Here is a 17,545-nt window from a genome sequence, read left to right on the forward strand (position 1 = left end):
TCTAACTTTAAACTCGATTAAACGAAGGCAATACCGGGTAACACCTAGTTTAATTAATATCTTAGGTATATCGGAAGTGAGTTTAATTACATTACTTCGTCCTAAGGATTGTATGGACTCTGCGACACTACCTGTATAAGTGAGGTTATAAGGCTTTAGTCATAGAGACGTTGATTAATATTTAGCTATGATAAGAAATGACTTGACCTTAAGGCGACTACACCACCGAAACTAGCGCCCCCCCAACATTTTATTTTTTTACTCCTAAACCAGATCAAATTTAAAAAAATCTAGCTCGGTACTTTGCTAGTATATTACTTGTAGTATTTTTGGTATTACTTTTCATTATTTTGCATTCGGTAAATTAGGAGAACTTTTGATTACCGCCAAAAGTGGCCACTTTTGGCGGTAATCAAAAGTTCTCTAGAATAATGAACAGTTAGAATAGTGAAAAGTAATACCAAAAATACTACAAGTAATATACTAGCAAAGTACCGAGCTAGATTTTTTAAATTTGATCTGGTTAAGGAGTAAAAAAATAAAATGTTCGGTGGCGCTAGTTTCGGTGGTGTAGGCCTCTTAAGTAGAGTCATGAATAGTGGCCTGTTACCTGTAACTTGTTATATTTAAAAGTAAATACACTTTTATAATAAGAGAGAACTCTACCTTAATTTATTTTTAAGTAAGAATAGTTATATCTATGAACTTTTATATTATAATAGACACTTAAAACTTATTAAATAATCAAAGTTTGATATTCTTAAAATATGCCTACAAACAAACAAAAATAAATAAATTTAGTTTGCGATGGTTATTAAGCTTTCACCCGTAATATTCTTTCGTAGAACTACAAGTGAAACTATTGAGCTTTAAAAGTTGAATACCTACTCTATATTATGTCAAGAAAGACCGTTAGATGAGTAATTTCAAATCGGCCATCTTAGCACGCGAGTTGAAAAGATTTCATCACTTCCAATTCGAGTGATCAATTTTACCCTAATCGAGAATGAACAATGGGAAATGACCTTAAGGCGGTGTAGTACGCATGCGTGCGAGGCCTGGTAAAACTGTCATGGCCGTTCAGTCTTCGTATCGACGGCGGACGCCGCGCTTCACCCTCCGACCCTTAAATTGTTGTTAATTAAACAAAAACGTTGACCATCTATTAAACAGTATTCGCCCGCGTGTGTCTGTGTGCTCTGTGTCGTGTTACGGCCGCGTGTTACCAGTTCGATCCGGTTACGTCCAGACGGATCCACTTCGAGCCAGCCGTAAGTAGTTCAAACCGATTCTTTGACGGAGAGCGTAATTGTAGAGTCGTATTTTGGTACTATGCTTTTGTATGCGATGTTTAGCTTTGTGTGAGTGAAAGAAACATTACCGTTAGAATGTTTACACGCTTTATCGATTTCGTAAAGTTTTCATGCCTCCTTACGTCTCATTGGTTTGGCTGAATTGGAATTTCGGTTCGAATTTCCGATTCAAATGAGGCACGTGAACGTCGACAAGACAAATCTCTATCATTCTAACTAATGATAGAGTAATCATTTCAATACTTATCGACTAACAGAGCTTAAACATTACTCATTAGAAATAATTTAAACTAATCGCTCTAACTTGATTAGAAAACTCTACAATAGTATATGTACTCAAATAATAATAAGAATTATCATTTTGTTTGATAGGTAACATAATTTTTTAATTAAAAAATCAATAGTTTTAAGGTATTAATCACATTTCGACCAGAGAAAAACTAGATTTCAAGGTATACATTTCTATAGGATATCCTATGGAAATTTAAAGGTATAATATATTTACTTATTAAAGCCAATTTACTTTCCACTAAACATTGAAGAACTTAATATCACACGAAAAAAGCTAATCTGCATGAAACGTCCCAAAAAATCTGTGTAGACACCAACATTTATTTTGTTATTACAATATCGTCTATTATAAAAAGATTCCATATTCACACATATGATAATAATTTGACAAAAAGCTTCAAACTTTTATATTATAATAGGCACTTAAAATGATAATAATTTGACAAAAAGCGTCAAACTCTACGGCTAAAACTAGCTACTACTGAACTAAATTCACAAAACTGTCAACAAGTTGTCCAACTGTGGAGCGATTCGTGAGGTGTGGACATCGACCAGCCATTGCTTGGAAACAGTTGCCGTCAACGAGTGGGTGCTACGAATTCAGATACTATTCATATATCACAATTTTATCTGAGTGAGAGTCACCCTTTTTTTGGAAACTCTGTCGAGAGATGAGCAGTATATATATGTCGTATTTTCGTATGTTACTCTTCTCGTAAAAATAAAAAAAAAAGATAACTCTACCTTAATTTTGTAGCCGTGAATGTACCTATTTCAATCAAACTGATTTGACGAAAATTTATGTATATCACCTAACGTGATGATATACCTACCTCGATAAATGGGCTATCTAACACCGAAAGAATTTTTGAAATCGGACATTAGCGCGTTCAAACAAACAAACTCTTCAGATTTATAATATTAGTATAAATTAAACTACAAACTAAAGGATAGTTCCACAGTGACATACATGTGGGTCACATTACTCCTGCTCTCATCACGACAGGAGAAAGGCGTGAAGTGAGCTCCTTACTCTAACTCGAGACACGCAGCTACGGTTTGAGCACGTTTTCAATGTAAGAATAAATGCAATTTTTACCTAACCTTACAATCCTAAATTGGTTTTTCTTTATCTTTCAAAAATAGAGAATAGGTACTGTCCATTTGTCCAATTTTCAAATTTACATTTATTTCACAAATAAAAGGATAGCCAATATTGGAAATGGTTTGGAACAACGTAACGAGAGACGTAACAGTTTTCGTTTATTACTACTTACGGGTAGTGTTCTATAATTTCATTCTAATCGATACTTAAGCTTATTCTAGAACTTTCTTTTGTGTTTGCTTCGAAATTTTCCGAGAAAAGTGATGTTTATAATCTATACATATAATAAAATCGTAGGAAAGTCAAAACTGTACATTGAATATTTTTTTAAAAGAATACATAATCCATGATCTATAATCGATATAGAAGCCAAATACATAGTTTTTAGAATTTTTGTCTGTTTGTCTGTTTGTCGGTTTGTCTGTTTGTCTGTTTGTCTGTATATTTGTCCGAGCTAATCTCGAAAAGTACCGCATAGATTGACTTCAAATTTTGCATGAATATTACTAACAGGTCGGGTGAGGCTTTTATATACACATTATCATGCTATCACCTCCGGGGCAGGAGCTGTGAACCTTTATTTTTCTAACGTATTCCGTGTATTACACAGCGTACAATCTAAAGACTCATGTTTAAATGTTGTTTTTGGGTAAGCCACGCTATTATCTAGCTTTACACTATAAAAACTACGTCATTTACGTAATTTTGGCAGAGAAACAGTTTAATGAATCTTAGTAGTATAAAGACAAATTTGAAACAGCGCCATCTATGAGACTTCATTAAAATCAAATCAATTTACATGTTTAACGCTTCTTGCAAATTTATAATTAAAAATTAAATAATATGATGTTGGTGGGGTTTTTAATTGTACTTATTTATTTAACTTTTTAACCCATGTCTTCCCAGAGTCCACTTCAGGTGCTTATATTTTATGTGAATATACTAAATAAAATTTTACAAGTGAAGGTAGATGTTTAATATTTGATGTCAAACAAGACACTATTAACAGTTAATTGTGACATTTGAAAAAATCCTTCTTGCGTTCCCACAAAAGGTAAGTTGTAGCTTTTATATTTATTCTTTATTAATTAATTATATAGTTAGACTCATGTTTTTAATTAGAATTGAAGTTACGACAAAATAAGAAAATGATGAAATTTTATTCTTTTGTATAACTTTTACAAGACTATATTAAACGCCCAAAGAATGTTACTTTAGTTCTTGATAGAATTTTATTTGTTAGTAGCTTTTTAATAAAATTAGGTAAAGTAATCTTTTCATTTTTTTTATTTACAGATTCAATGTTCATAAAAATTAACGATTTGCATGAGGATGTAGTAGAAATAAGTATCCTGGCGCGTGGTCAATTGTTGACTAAAGTTAATTTCCAACGTATGGTACAATCATTGGAAGAATCTTGGGTAATTTTAGAGGATATTTTTCGGGAATGAGAAAAGGGGCAGCCAACCACGTATCAGCGTTACTGTCATCTGATTGTTTTATTATCGTTATGGCTATCGCGGTACAGATCGTACTGGGATCAGAGTACATATTATTTATCAATTGGTGTGGTAATATACGTACCACACAAAGTAAAATATTTACAATCATACCAAATGGATTAACACGGTATGTACATAAGGCGGTCTTATCGCTTACTAGCGATCTCTTCCAGACTGCCCAAGGTAAGAGATAAAGAATTATACTCATGATCCAGCAATTTTCAACAGAAAAAGAAGTTTTTCTGTAATTGGTAGTTGTTTCATTTATTTATTTTAAATACCTAATTTTACTTTTATATTTGCCCATTTGCATTACATTCAGCTTCCATAAAACTTATAAAAATTTTATGTTTATTTCTGTCTAATATAAATACTCTTTTTTAGATATAAATAACAAAAACAACTTTTTTATTAAAATTTAGTACCTTGGGAAGATATTATCTATGTGTTAATAGAACAATAAATAAAGGAAATTATGTTACCTACGACTTTATACAATGAAAATATGTAAAAAAATATTAGCAGGTGTAATTATTAAATTGATCCCGAACCCAAAACTGTAGTTAATTTTTTTTGTCATTTAGTGTTTAATTCATGTCAATTGGTTCATTAATAAAAAAAATTATGATCATTTAAATAATCACGGCGAACATTTGCTAAGGCATTCATGTACAAGGTGTAATCGTTCAGTGTGCACAGGCGATTTTTTTTTGTAAGTATTACAGATAACAAAAAACTTTAAACTGATATCGAAAGTACTTAACCTAATAATGGCCGTAATCATTTTTTTTAAATAAATCGAGAAATATAAAAAAAATATCTTTAAACCCTCCCATACATTAAGTACATGTACTTGTGTATGTATACATTATGAAATATGAATATCCCATATACATTTAATATGAAAGATTTTAGCTTTCTTTTTCTTTTTTTGGTTGTCTGCTTTAATTACTTCGCAAATTTGAAGTGGCATTTTCCACGCATTTTCCGGATATTTTCCGGGCAATTCCTCACGCATTTTCCGGGGATTTTCCAGGCATTTTCCACGCCTTTTCCGGACCATTTCACGCATTTTCCGGATATTTTCCAGATATTTTCCAGGCATTTCCCTGACATTTTCCGGAGATTATCCAGGCATTTTCCACGCTTTTTCGGACATTTTCACGCGTTTTCCAGATATTTTCCGGGAATTTTCTGGGTAATTCCCAGGAAATTTCCGGGGATTTTCCAGGCATTTTCCACGCTTTTTCCGGATATTTTCCAGATATTTCCCAGGCATTTTCCAGGCATTTCCCAAGCATTTTCCGGACATTCCCTGACATTTGTCCGGGGATTTCCAGGCATTCTCCACGCTTTTACCGGACATTTTCACGCATTTTCCGGATATTTTCTAGATATTTTCCAGGCATTTCCAGGCATTTTCTGAACATTTCCCTGACATTTCCCGGAGATTTTCCAGGCATTTTCCACGCTTTTTCCGGACATTTTCACGCATTTTCCGGGGATTTTCCAGGCATTTTCCGAATATTTTCCGGGTATTTCCCGGACATTTTCACACATTTTTCGGGGGATTTTCCAGATATTTTACAGGCATTTTCCGGATATCCCCGGAAAATGCCCCGGATTTCCGGAAAGTACGTAAGTTTTTTAGCTTAGATTAGTAATAAATTCTATTAACAATTCTATGAATTGTTTATGGTAGTACGTGTTTACTAAATAATTGTATGTAAAGTAGAAACTACTATGCAGTCGCTATTCCACGCGGACGAAGTCGCGGGCACAGCTAGTGCTAATATAAAACTACAGGGCATAAAAATTAACATTTAAAATTTTTACAACTATAATATAAAACTGCAGGGCATAATAATAAGATTTTTAAGCTATTGCATAGCTTTTATCCCAGACTTTGTGTGCGGCGACCGAATGTAGGTAAAAATTCCGTAACGAAATAACCTAACACCCCCCACTCTAACCGGCACAGCGATGCAATGCTATGCAATAGCTTTACCGCGGCAGTCTACGAATGCCACACTTTTTTTTTTAAAGACAGAATTTCGTTCTATTTTAACACGCTTTTATTAGCTTCACCTGTATGTTTGTAACCGATAAGTTTATGTGTAAACGACTCCTTTTAGACTTGGTTTTGACTTAATTCAAACATGTATACTACTTATTGAAGATCGATGACAAAACAACAAAAACCGTGTTTTTTTTTTAATTTTTTAAACTATATTAATTATTACTCCATAATACTCATGAACCAACGGAAGGAAGGCAGTTCGATAGCTTACGTGGGGACACAGATTGAACACACGAAGCCCCTTAGAGAATTTAATGTGTAAAAATAACAATCTAATATGTATTTTTATACAATAATGTTTTATAAGAATGTATTTATAAGAACGTAAAAAGTGTGTTAGATTGATCTGAATTTATGAAAAAGAAATATGTTATGCGATTAAATGTAAATAAAAATGTGTCTCGCAAATAATTTGCATATACGTGGGCGATCAGCTTGATACAGAAAATCAGATCATTTTATCGCACATTTTCTGTGTTGGCGTTGGTACAGTTTACTCAAATGTCGTATTTTCTAATTTCCTTTTTTTATTTCATTCTCTTGTTTTTTTCCAATTGAAATCCTTACATAATAAAATTATCTACGTTACCTATTTCCAGTAATTGTCTTCAGTTTATTTTTACTTTGTGGATCCGTGATTTAAGCACAGGATCTATATCAAACTGATTGTGAACATTTAGTCGATATATAACAGAATTAAAGAAAATATCTTCAATACATCGAAACCTAATTTGTCTAAGTAAGTCCTTCAAAAACCAATAAGCTGACAAAGCTGTGCCTATTTCACCCTCAATAGATTCAATCCTCATCCAAACGGAATTGCTAAGCAATAACGTGATGGAAAATATATTCATCGTAGGCGATTTACGTGTTTAGCAAATTTCGTTCCATTATCATAAGGACGGAGTGGACTAGTGTGAAATACCCTTTTATATTGTATTTGTGTATATTAGCTCTATTTTGTTATCACTACATAGTATAAAACAAAGTCGCTTTCTCTGTCCCTTTGTATGCTTAAATCTTTAATACTACGCAACGGGTTTTGATGCGGTGTGCGGTTAATTTGTGTGAAAATACTTAATTTGACATTGAATTTTCTCTCATCAGTAAAAGCTACATTTTTACTATTTATCCAGATTTAACTAAGCTGTACCTTAGTAGCTAAGTATATTTAAAATGGTGGCTTAATTCTAGCTCAAATTGATTGGTTGGCTTAGAGCACGGTGCGGTTTGGTCCAATTTCATTGAATAGAGACTGGCTACAGCAATCTGCATGTCCAATATCAAAACGGTTCAGTAGTTTTTGATTGAGAATGGACATACATATTGATGTTTTAAAGTGTGGTTTTATAAAAAAAATTAACTATAGTTTTGGGTTGGTATATAATAATATAGTTAGTATATAATAATATTATTGGTAGTAGAAAATAGTAAGGTGCATTAGGGTAATTCCGGATGATGGGGTAAATGTAATAACGATAAATTAATACGTAGGTAATTAGTGATTGATTAAACAATTTTGAATAATATTGTCTAAGAATATTGTTATCAAATTATTTTCATGCGATGCCTTCACGATACTCAAAGTAAAAGCAGCACATCAATATTTCGCTTGAATAATGTTATAAATTACAAATACATAATGTTAAAATAAAAACATTTATTTTAACATTATTTTTTTATATACCATACTAGCTTCCCACCCGCGCCTTCTCCTACTTTGTCTAAAAGCTAATAAATTATATATGTACCTTATATTATACCTTCCCAAAGAATCACTCTATCACTCACTATTAAAAAAAACTGCATCAAAATCCGTTGCGTAGTTGTAAAGATGCATACATAGGGACAGTGAAAGTGTCTAAAGAAAATTGCAAACATAATATAATAATCTCAAACAACAAGTTGATATTAACAAATTCTGTATCAAAAAATAATGTTAAAGTAGCTGTTTCTCATTCAGTTTTAGTGACGTGCAATTTGAGTGTCGTATGTTCGGTCGTTCTAGAAAAGGCACTCAGGACATTCATAGGGTCAAAACGTGGTCTATCTTCGATCTCGTTCTAAAGGGCAAACTACTTTTATCCTTTAATGCTACAAAAGCGAATGAGTGGAGTATCTGACACATGTACGTAGAAATATAGTAGAGCATAATGTGCTTCATTGATTTCTATATTCATTCCTTAATGTTGTATTCATCTGTAATTGTTGTGCATAATCTATAATATGTATAAAAATGAATCCCAAAATGTGTTGGTAAGCGCATAACTCGAGAACGGCTGAACCGATTTCGATAATTCTTTTTTTATTATATTACTTGAAGTACGAGGATGGTTCTTATGTAGAGAAAACGTGAATATGTATGTACGTAAATAAATAAATAAATAAATAAATCTTTATTTGCTCAAATGTGGTTCACAAGTTATTACTTTATGGAAAGTACAGCACATTCGCCAGTTATACTGGCATGCAAACATAATTTCACAGCTCCGCATAATCAGAAAAAAAAATACAATTTTATTACATAAACATTATTATAGTTAAGTTCAAATACTTATTTATTATTATACATGTCAATATTTATGTTTATAATCCAAAAGGTCCCTTACATTATAAAAATTTTTGCTTAATAGCCACATATAAAGTTTTGTCTTAAACTGTTTTGCGTCCAATTTCTTTAAATCGTCTGGAATATTATTATAAATTTTAACACACATAGCATGACAGTTTTTTGAGTACAAAGATGTTCTAGGTTTATGGTCAAGTATCAATCTATTAGGATGACGTAAATTCCCGTACATTTCTTGAGCCGTGGTAAATAATCTTTGATTATTTTTAACAAATTTGCAAATTTCAAATATGTAAAGGCACGGCAAAGTTAATAATTTAAGTTTTATAAAAAGGGGTTTGCATGATTCGAAAGGCCCTACACCACATATAGCTCGGATGCATTTTTTTTTTGTGATACAAAAGCTTTCTTTATCGTATGTAACAATAGTTTATGAACCTTTTTAATAAAATAAAATAAATTCCCTTCGGTTAGTTTTATCGTAAAGTTATTAAGTGTCAAAAACTATTTTAATTATTAGACAACGATTTAACAATATTGTTGGTTAAATTAAGGTTAATAATTTAACAACTCCGGTATTTATTATGGCATAAGTTTAAAATAATTCGTAGGTAAGTAGGTACCTACCTAATTACCTATACAATGTTGTAATGTTAGGTACATTATGAAATTAATTATTAATTAGATGGGTAAGTACGGATAGGTACTAGAAGGAATTGTCCTTGAAAACAACGAGTGTTTCCGCTATGTTCCACGTCCGTTCTATTTATTCGCTAGTGTCTAAAAAATATTATCAAAACTTTGTTTACCTAGTTAATTAGAATAGAATAGAATAGAAACACATTTATTCCCAAAAAATGATACAGTACATTAAATAACAGGAAATATGTACTTATAATTGAAGCTTATTACAAACTAGCAGGTATAAAAAAGCAATCTATAGTTTACTAGGCGTACTTAACACTTGGCAATAAGTACATAGGTATAATAAATATCTGGTTTAATAAAAATTTAGCTGTATTATACTATGTACCAAAATAGTGCAAAAGCTCTAGTTATCATTTTACTCTACCTTCCCCTAGAGCCAAGAATATTCTCTAAAGCCAAAACACATTGTTTTCGTAAACAATAACCTTGTGTGTGTCCACAGTGACACACGATACGATATTTGATACGTCTAAGTTGTTACGTCATCATTTACATCCCCTGTTGATATAGCAAGAGACATGGGGAGCTAAAATGGGGTGATGTTTGAAATTAAATGTAGCCCGGAGTTTTAATATCGTGGTCTTTATGTGAATATTAATATGTAATACCTACTTGGAATATTTGAAGTAAAATAATATAGAGTTTTATTTTACGTAAGAATGTGTATTTGTATATTTTTTAAAAATATTATTATACTAGCTTGCCGCCCGCGGCTTCGCCCGCTTTATCTAAAACCTAATAAATTATATACTAAAACCTTCCTCTTGAACCACTCTATCTATTAAAAAAACCCGCATCATAATCCGTTGCGTAGTTTTAAAGATTAAAGCATACAAAGGGACATAGGGACAGAGAAAGCGACTTTGTTTTATACTATGTAGTGATAGTGATTATGAGAGAAAGATGTTTAAGGTTTCTATCGGAATTTCATTTACGTTGTTTTTACTCTGCGGCTTGTTTATAGAAAGAAAACTCTCTTATGAAGCTTTGTTAGGATTTAAATTTGTAAGAAAACACTTATTATGGTGCAAGTAATTTTTAACACATAACTAACTGTCTTAATTATAATGAATACATAATAATTCACTATCTATATTTTCAAATGTAACACGAACAATGAAAATTTTCCAAAAAACATCGTGTTTCTATTATCAAAGTTTTAGGAACTAGGGGGAACTGAGATATAATATATATTTTTTCATTACACACAATATCACAATTCCGTGGAACACATAGATCAATCCGTCTTGTTTCCTCCCGAACAAACAAGCGAGACAGGTACATACGTCAGCGCGCACAATATTAAAATTTAGACAATTAATTAGTGTTAGTTTGTGTAACTTTACAAAACATGAATTTGCTACTTTGTTAACGCAAGGGACAAATAATATGGTAATATTATTATCTAAGTTCAGATTTGGGTAGCAATGGGATAACCGCATGACCACAGATTATACAAATAATGGTTGCAGTTGTTAGCGTCTTAACAGAATGTTCTAGAATACTTGGTAATTTGAATATGCACTTTTCGCCCAAATTAGCATTGTTTTATCCTGTTAACCATACGATATGCGACAATTTAATTATAGAAAATATAATTTGCGATCTCTACATGACAATCTAGTTTATAACTCAACTAGCTTTCCGCCCGCGGCTTCGCCCGCTGTGTCTAAAACCTAATAAATTATACATATTATAAACCTTCCTCTACATTAATCACTCTATATAATAAAAATTGCATCAAAATCCGTTGTGTAGTTTTAAAGACTTAAGCATGTATAGAGATATAGGAATACAGAAAGTGACTTTGTTTTATACTATGTAGTGAAGTTTAATGTCTAGTTTTAAATAAAAGTACTTATTACCTATATAATTATGTTGTTACATGACATGGCATAGATACTAGTTTCTATGCCAAATAAGAGCTTATTCTGCCTTTCTGTACTTACAAATATAATGAACAAATATAAAGAACTCGATATCAATAAGGCTAGGCTTTACAAAAATTTCCTTTGTGTAGAAAATGTCTGGTATCTGAGTAAGCATTTTGTTAAGAACTTCTATTGTACCTAAAAGTAAGTAAGTAAGTAAAGTAATTCCATCCTTGTCTGAATCTTAAACTCGAGTGTGTCTTAAAGAAAATTACCTTAAAAACATTCCAACAAATTTGGTGTTTACACTGATTGCTTGTATGTTTTTATGTATCTGGCTCCAGACTTGATTTTGAATCACTTTAAATTCAAACTTTGTGAGTTATCAAAAATCGATGAAAACACAGTAAGTAATGTCATCTTTTTAAAGAAGTTTCACTTCAATAAATCGTGTTTATACATTTAAAAATGTTATTGTAATAATTATTTAATGTTGTGTGCAGTTGTAATTGGGTTGTAATCTTATACCTAATATTGATTAATTTAGTAAGTTGATCTAAATGTTTTGGATTATATCCTGTAACTGTGCCTTATATAAATAAATAAATAAAAACTATACATAACTAAACCACCCAACTCTATGTACTTACGTATTTGTGTATGTAAAGATTTACATTTTGCTATGTGCAATGTATTTTCTTGTTCAGAACTGTTTGTAATAGTAATAATCTTTATTACTTTAGGCCCTTTGTTTGTCCATGGGATCATTGCAGGGACGAGCGTACTTTGAGGCTCTAAAGTCTAAGCCATAATCCACCACGCTGGCCAAGTGCGGGTTGGCCCATGTCAAAATTGTTACTTCTAAAGCGTAGTCAGTTTCATCTAGATATTTTCTTTAACTGTTCTTTACACACAAACTTGTTATATAGTTTAAATTATTTGTCAACTTTTTAATTTTAAAGACAAACACTATTCTCATTAAAATTTAAAAGTCAAATTATATTTACCTACATGAGAAACAAATATTTTACAGTACATACATTAATGAGTGCTTACTTGCTCATTATATACAATCAAGCAAGTCTAGTGAATAAACAATACCCAGTAATATTGTGTTATAGCTTGCATAAGTGGCGTATATCGATGCTTCGAAACAGTAATAATTATTATCAAACACAGAGAGGCAGCATACTAAAAGCCAATGCATCGATCAAAGTGATAGTTTAACGACTATCATCTTATAAACGTGTCTTATAAAAGACATTTTATGTAACCGCTCATCATTCCTAATTTTTAAGTTGTGTGGTGAGAATATATGAAAAAAAAGACGTGTGGCACTCGGGGACTGCCGCGGTAAAGCTATTGCATAGCATGCCTATTGCTTTCAAGCCACACCTCCGAGCCCGTCGGAGTGGGGAGCGTGAGGTTTTTTCGTTACGGAATTTCTCGATTCGGTCCCCGCGCTCAAGGCCCGCGATAGAAGCTATGCAATAGCTTAAAAATAAAGAAAGTAAATACGTTTTTTACAGGCACATGCCTACACGTAAAAACGATGTATCGAGCGATTAAATTATAACTATAAGCTGTGCTTAAGTAACAGTAAAACTATAAACCATTTCTTAAAATGCTCATAAGCTCTGACTTTACTTACCAAATTTTCCTCATACTAACAGAATATAAAAGCTGATTTGAATCTTCAATCTTATGAGTTAATAATAAAAAATCTGAAGAATATCAGTCGACAATAATATGTATTATGAATATCAGTCGAATTAAATATATCGGTAAGCTGTGTTTGAGTGATGTGGGTAGTAACATCCTTAACCTTCTTTCCGATTTATGTCATATTCATGATTTTTGTTTTTGATTATGAAGATTTTGCCGCTTGTTGTTGTGTTTGGGTGTATTCAGAAAGAAAGCTTGAAACTTATAAGCGCTTATCGGTGCTTGTCAATGCTGGTTTTGACAAGCTGGTTTGAGCATTGACAAGCGCCGATAAGCGCTTATAAGTTTCAAGCTTTCTTTCTGAATACGCCCTTTGATAAGATTGAGTAATATAATAAATCGTATTTTAAAAGTCTTTTTATACCTAAATGTGACTTATAACAGTCTGAATAAAAACTAATGCTCGACCAGCACTGTTCTGTTTCATAAAAATACTTTCTCTTAACCCATTGAGCCCCGAGCGGCCCAATCTGACCACGACACAATAGATTTTCTATTGTGTCTGTGATTCCGGGGGCTGGTTTATTAATAAAAATAATATTACCTACTTTGTACATGACACCTGTATTCCTCTCAGGACTTTTAATTCCCGCTGAATATTAAAGTTAAAACGCAACAAAAGAAAAACGTTAAAAGAAATATCAGGTACAAGGTTTTACAGTAGCCGTAGTTTCTTTATTTTTGTTCTTTGAGCTTAGGCACAATGAACGTGCGATGTAATGAGAACTGAGATTAATTAAAATTGTCACTTACAAGCAATGTTAACCAAGCCTTCTTGTCTATATAAACGAAGTGTTGAAATTAGAAGCGGTCGGTTATAATTTTATTTTTTACTAGCTTCCGCCCGCGACTCCGTCCGCGCGGAAAAATTAAGAAAAGTTAAGATTTTTTTTTTCTACGTATTTTTCCGGGATAAAAAGTATCCTTTTTTATGCCCAGGATAATAAAGTATAATTATACCAAGTTTCATCGAAATCGGACCGTTAGTTTTCACGTGACGCCTGAACATACAGACAGACAGACAGACAGACAGACAAAAATTTTTTAAATCACATATTTGGGTTTGGTATCGATCCAGTAACACCCCCTGCTATTTATTTTTTCAATATTTTCAATGTACAGAATTGACCCTTCTACAGATTTATTATATGTATAGATTATTGGATGGATGGTAATATTATTATTAAGTATTAGCACAGATAATATAAAACTTCATTAGGTATAAGTAAAAGGAAAGTGTATTACTTCAATGATCTGATGATGATGATTTTTTCGATGTTACCTATGCAAAATAAATAAGTTTGAAACTTAGGTTTGAAATATGTTTTAGAAACTCAAAGACAAAGTAAAAGAAAAATACAAAGATAAAACATATTCCCTTTCCCATTACAGCGATAAAGAACACCTGTGAATGTATTGTAAAAGAAACCCTAGCAGACGATGGTGCGTAACCAAAATTAATTCGCGGCAAAAATGAACGTAGCTGCAGGAAGCGGCCATTTTGTTAACGGCGTGAGACAAAGAGGGTGTTTGTTTAAATTACTCGCAATATTACATTGCTGTATCATAGTGGGTGTAATTAAGTATGAAGTTTAGCATGGTGCATAAAATGTACTGAAGAATGTAAGAAGAATTAAGAAATATAGAGACAATTTGTGTCTAGTAAGACTGGATGTTATTTCTTTTTATAAAGAGATGTTTTATAAAAATATTGAGAACTATTAGGATCCGATTGTGTTGAATGTATAATTATAATAAATAGGTGACTAAAACGCATTAGAATGAACCCAGATATAAAGATTTCTTAACATACTTAGATGACATGTATAGGTAATAATTTTTAATACATATAATTTCTTTTATTTCTACGCGTATCATCAATGCATTTTTCTGCATGGAAAACTTTAACTTGAAAAACGTACAGAACACATTTTTCCTTTTTTTCTAGTTTTTTTTTTTATAAAACTATCGTCATTGTCAAGGTCTTTGAACTGTTTTTTTCTCAAAGGCATTTTCTATTAAAAGGTTCAAGTGGAAGGTTGAACTATGAGTATTGATGTAATATAGAGGAGGTTTCATGAGGGAATTACACAAAGGAGGGTTGGAAGACAATGTGTTTCCCATCTTACGTTTCAAAGGGCATTGGCAATTGTGTATAAATATAAGTACTGAGAGATAAAACGGCAACCGAATGAATATTAAAAAAACATTCCATGAACCGCTGTCATGCGGAGGGAAATGGGTATTTTTTTAAATATTAGCTACGGTTTTGAGCGCCTATTTTCTTGCCTACTCCACCCTCTATTTTACCTCGCCACATACTTTATAAGTAGGTACATTACTCAAAGTATATAACTAATGTATAACTTTAGTATGATAGAACGATTCGTTGATGGTTTCATTTTAATGTTGATCTCATAGACGTTTGAATTCAATAATAGCTAGTCATCATCAGTATAACAGTCATCTTAATACCTTAAGTAGGCGTATAAACAAAGCAGAAGTACCAAACTAATCTCTTAAATACGGTCAAAGTCATACTAATTACATTTATAACTTTACATAAACACCGGCAAAACAGGCCGCTGAACTTTCACCTTCAGAATCTTTTGTGTTATATCTTTGCAAAGGATTTTTTAATTAAAATGATTAGAGGCTTTTCACCCGAATCTCGTTACGTCGAGGTAATTTGGATCACCTGAGCTCAAGTCTGAAGATGTCGGGATAATGACGGTGTCCAGAAGTACGGTATGACATCTTTTGTATTTTCTTTTTATTACTGGTAAATGAAAACGTACCTGTACATTTTTAAATGGCTTCAGTGAAGGATGTTTTCAAATTGGTAGGATTATTTGTTAATTGAGGTACACCGTACAGCTGGCTTAAAAAACATGTAAATATCGTCGTATGGACATAGTATGTGTATTGATATAGGTAGTTATTTTTAAAATGTTAGGACTGTGTTTGAGATAATAGAACAGAATGGAATGTGGTATTTTGTTGTCTTTAGACTGTAGTTGAAAAAGAGAAAAGAGATGATATCTATAGAATGAACTCTACATTTTAAATCGTTTTGTAAAACTGATATCATTTAAAAATAATGGAAGGCCAACATAACTGTTATGTGTATTATAAATTTATTAAAATCTTTACGCATGTTGTTCAAAAGACCGCCTATGGTTGAAACTAATTATAAATTTATAGACGTAGAGTAATAATTTTGGTTGATCCCTCTCGGCTTCCCGTAAAATGTTTCTACGCGTTTGTGCAATAAAAAGGAAAATTTTAGAACATTATAACTTACTGCCAGGTAACTTTTAACGACTTTTATGAAATGTTACGTTGATAATATTTTCGTGGTTACGTTTGTTTCTTAATTCCAATTTATACCTCTCTATCAAGCTGAGTTTATAATATCTTAGTAAAGTCAGTTTCGTGTCTACTTACAAATAAGAATATTTAATTATTTTTTTTTAATATAGATTAAAATATTTTCACCTACATTATTAAATTTTTAAATGGCTTTTAATAATAATCATGATACAAAAATTGAAGCACATATGCAGATGTGGATAGGAGTCGCTGAAGTACGTTCAAAAATCGACCAACACTTATACAGATAATGACACCCAATATCTCTAACCATAGAGCACTATTCCATAATCTACACTCCACGCATAGAGCATAGACTCTGCATACATAGTATATTATCTATGCGCTAGTCTGTGGAATGGCGCCAAATGAGAGTGGAGAACGCATGAACGATAGAGTGAACGCTTTTTGTATTACCTACCAGCACTTTTAAAGAGACATATTGTTGATACATCGGTAAATATTGTGAAGCTGGTAAATTTTTAAGTGTTTGAAAGAGTAAGTTTTGTTGTAATTAGGGACAAATACTTAGTTGGGATAAAAAACCCACGAATTTTCTTAACAAAACGATGTGAAGACAATTGTGCTACCCATAAGCTATCTAGTTAAATATAAATAATAAATATAAATAATAATATTATAATATAAATCATAATATTATATTGTGAGCATTTTGAGTAAACATACTTACAATGTGAGAATAAACGAATGAAGAAAGACGGTTATTACATAGATATTATTTTGTTCCATAACATTGTTTTGTATAATACTCCTTACATTTAGAATTATTAAAGAAATGAGAACGTAAAATATGCGATAATTTTACTTTTCCATACATTTCCATTCGCGAATTCCACTGAGTAATTTTTAACAATGGTTTTAGATCTATTCTTTCGTCTAAATTTCGTATTAAGTGGTCTGTTCAATATCTTTTATTTAATGTGTTAACGACTGGCTTCACCACTTACTAAAAATGTCTAGCATTTTTTACGATATTTACATACATTAT

At 31.8% G+C, this 17,545-nt stretch overlaps 1 protein-coding gene across 1 annotated transcript in view; it reads left to right on the forward strand.

Annotated features, from left to right (window-relative positions):
- Positions 1 to 1,116: 1,116 nt before the first annotated feature.
- Positions 1,117 to 17,545, forward strand: part of LOC123703062 (pikachurin-like) — a 145,350-nt gene continuing 128,921 nt past the window's right edge. Inside the window, exon 1 of the mRNA XM_045650938.1 lies at positions 1,117 to 1,271. The gene's annotated coding sequence lies outside the window, so the exon portion shown is untranslated. The remainder of the gene's footprint in view (positions 1,272 to 17,545) is intronic.

This window comes from Colias croceus, chromosome 25 (genome assembly GCF_905220415.1).
Source record: "Colias croceus chromosome 25, ilColCroc2.1".
NCBI classification, from domain to species: Eukaryota; Metazoa; Arthropoda; class Insecta; order Lepidoptera; family Pieridae; genus Colias; species Colias croceus.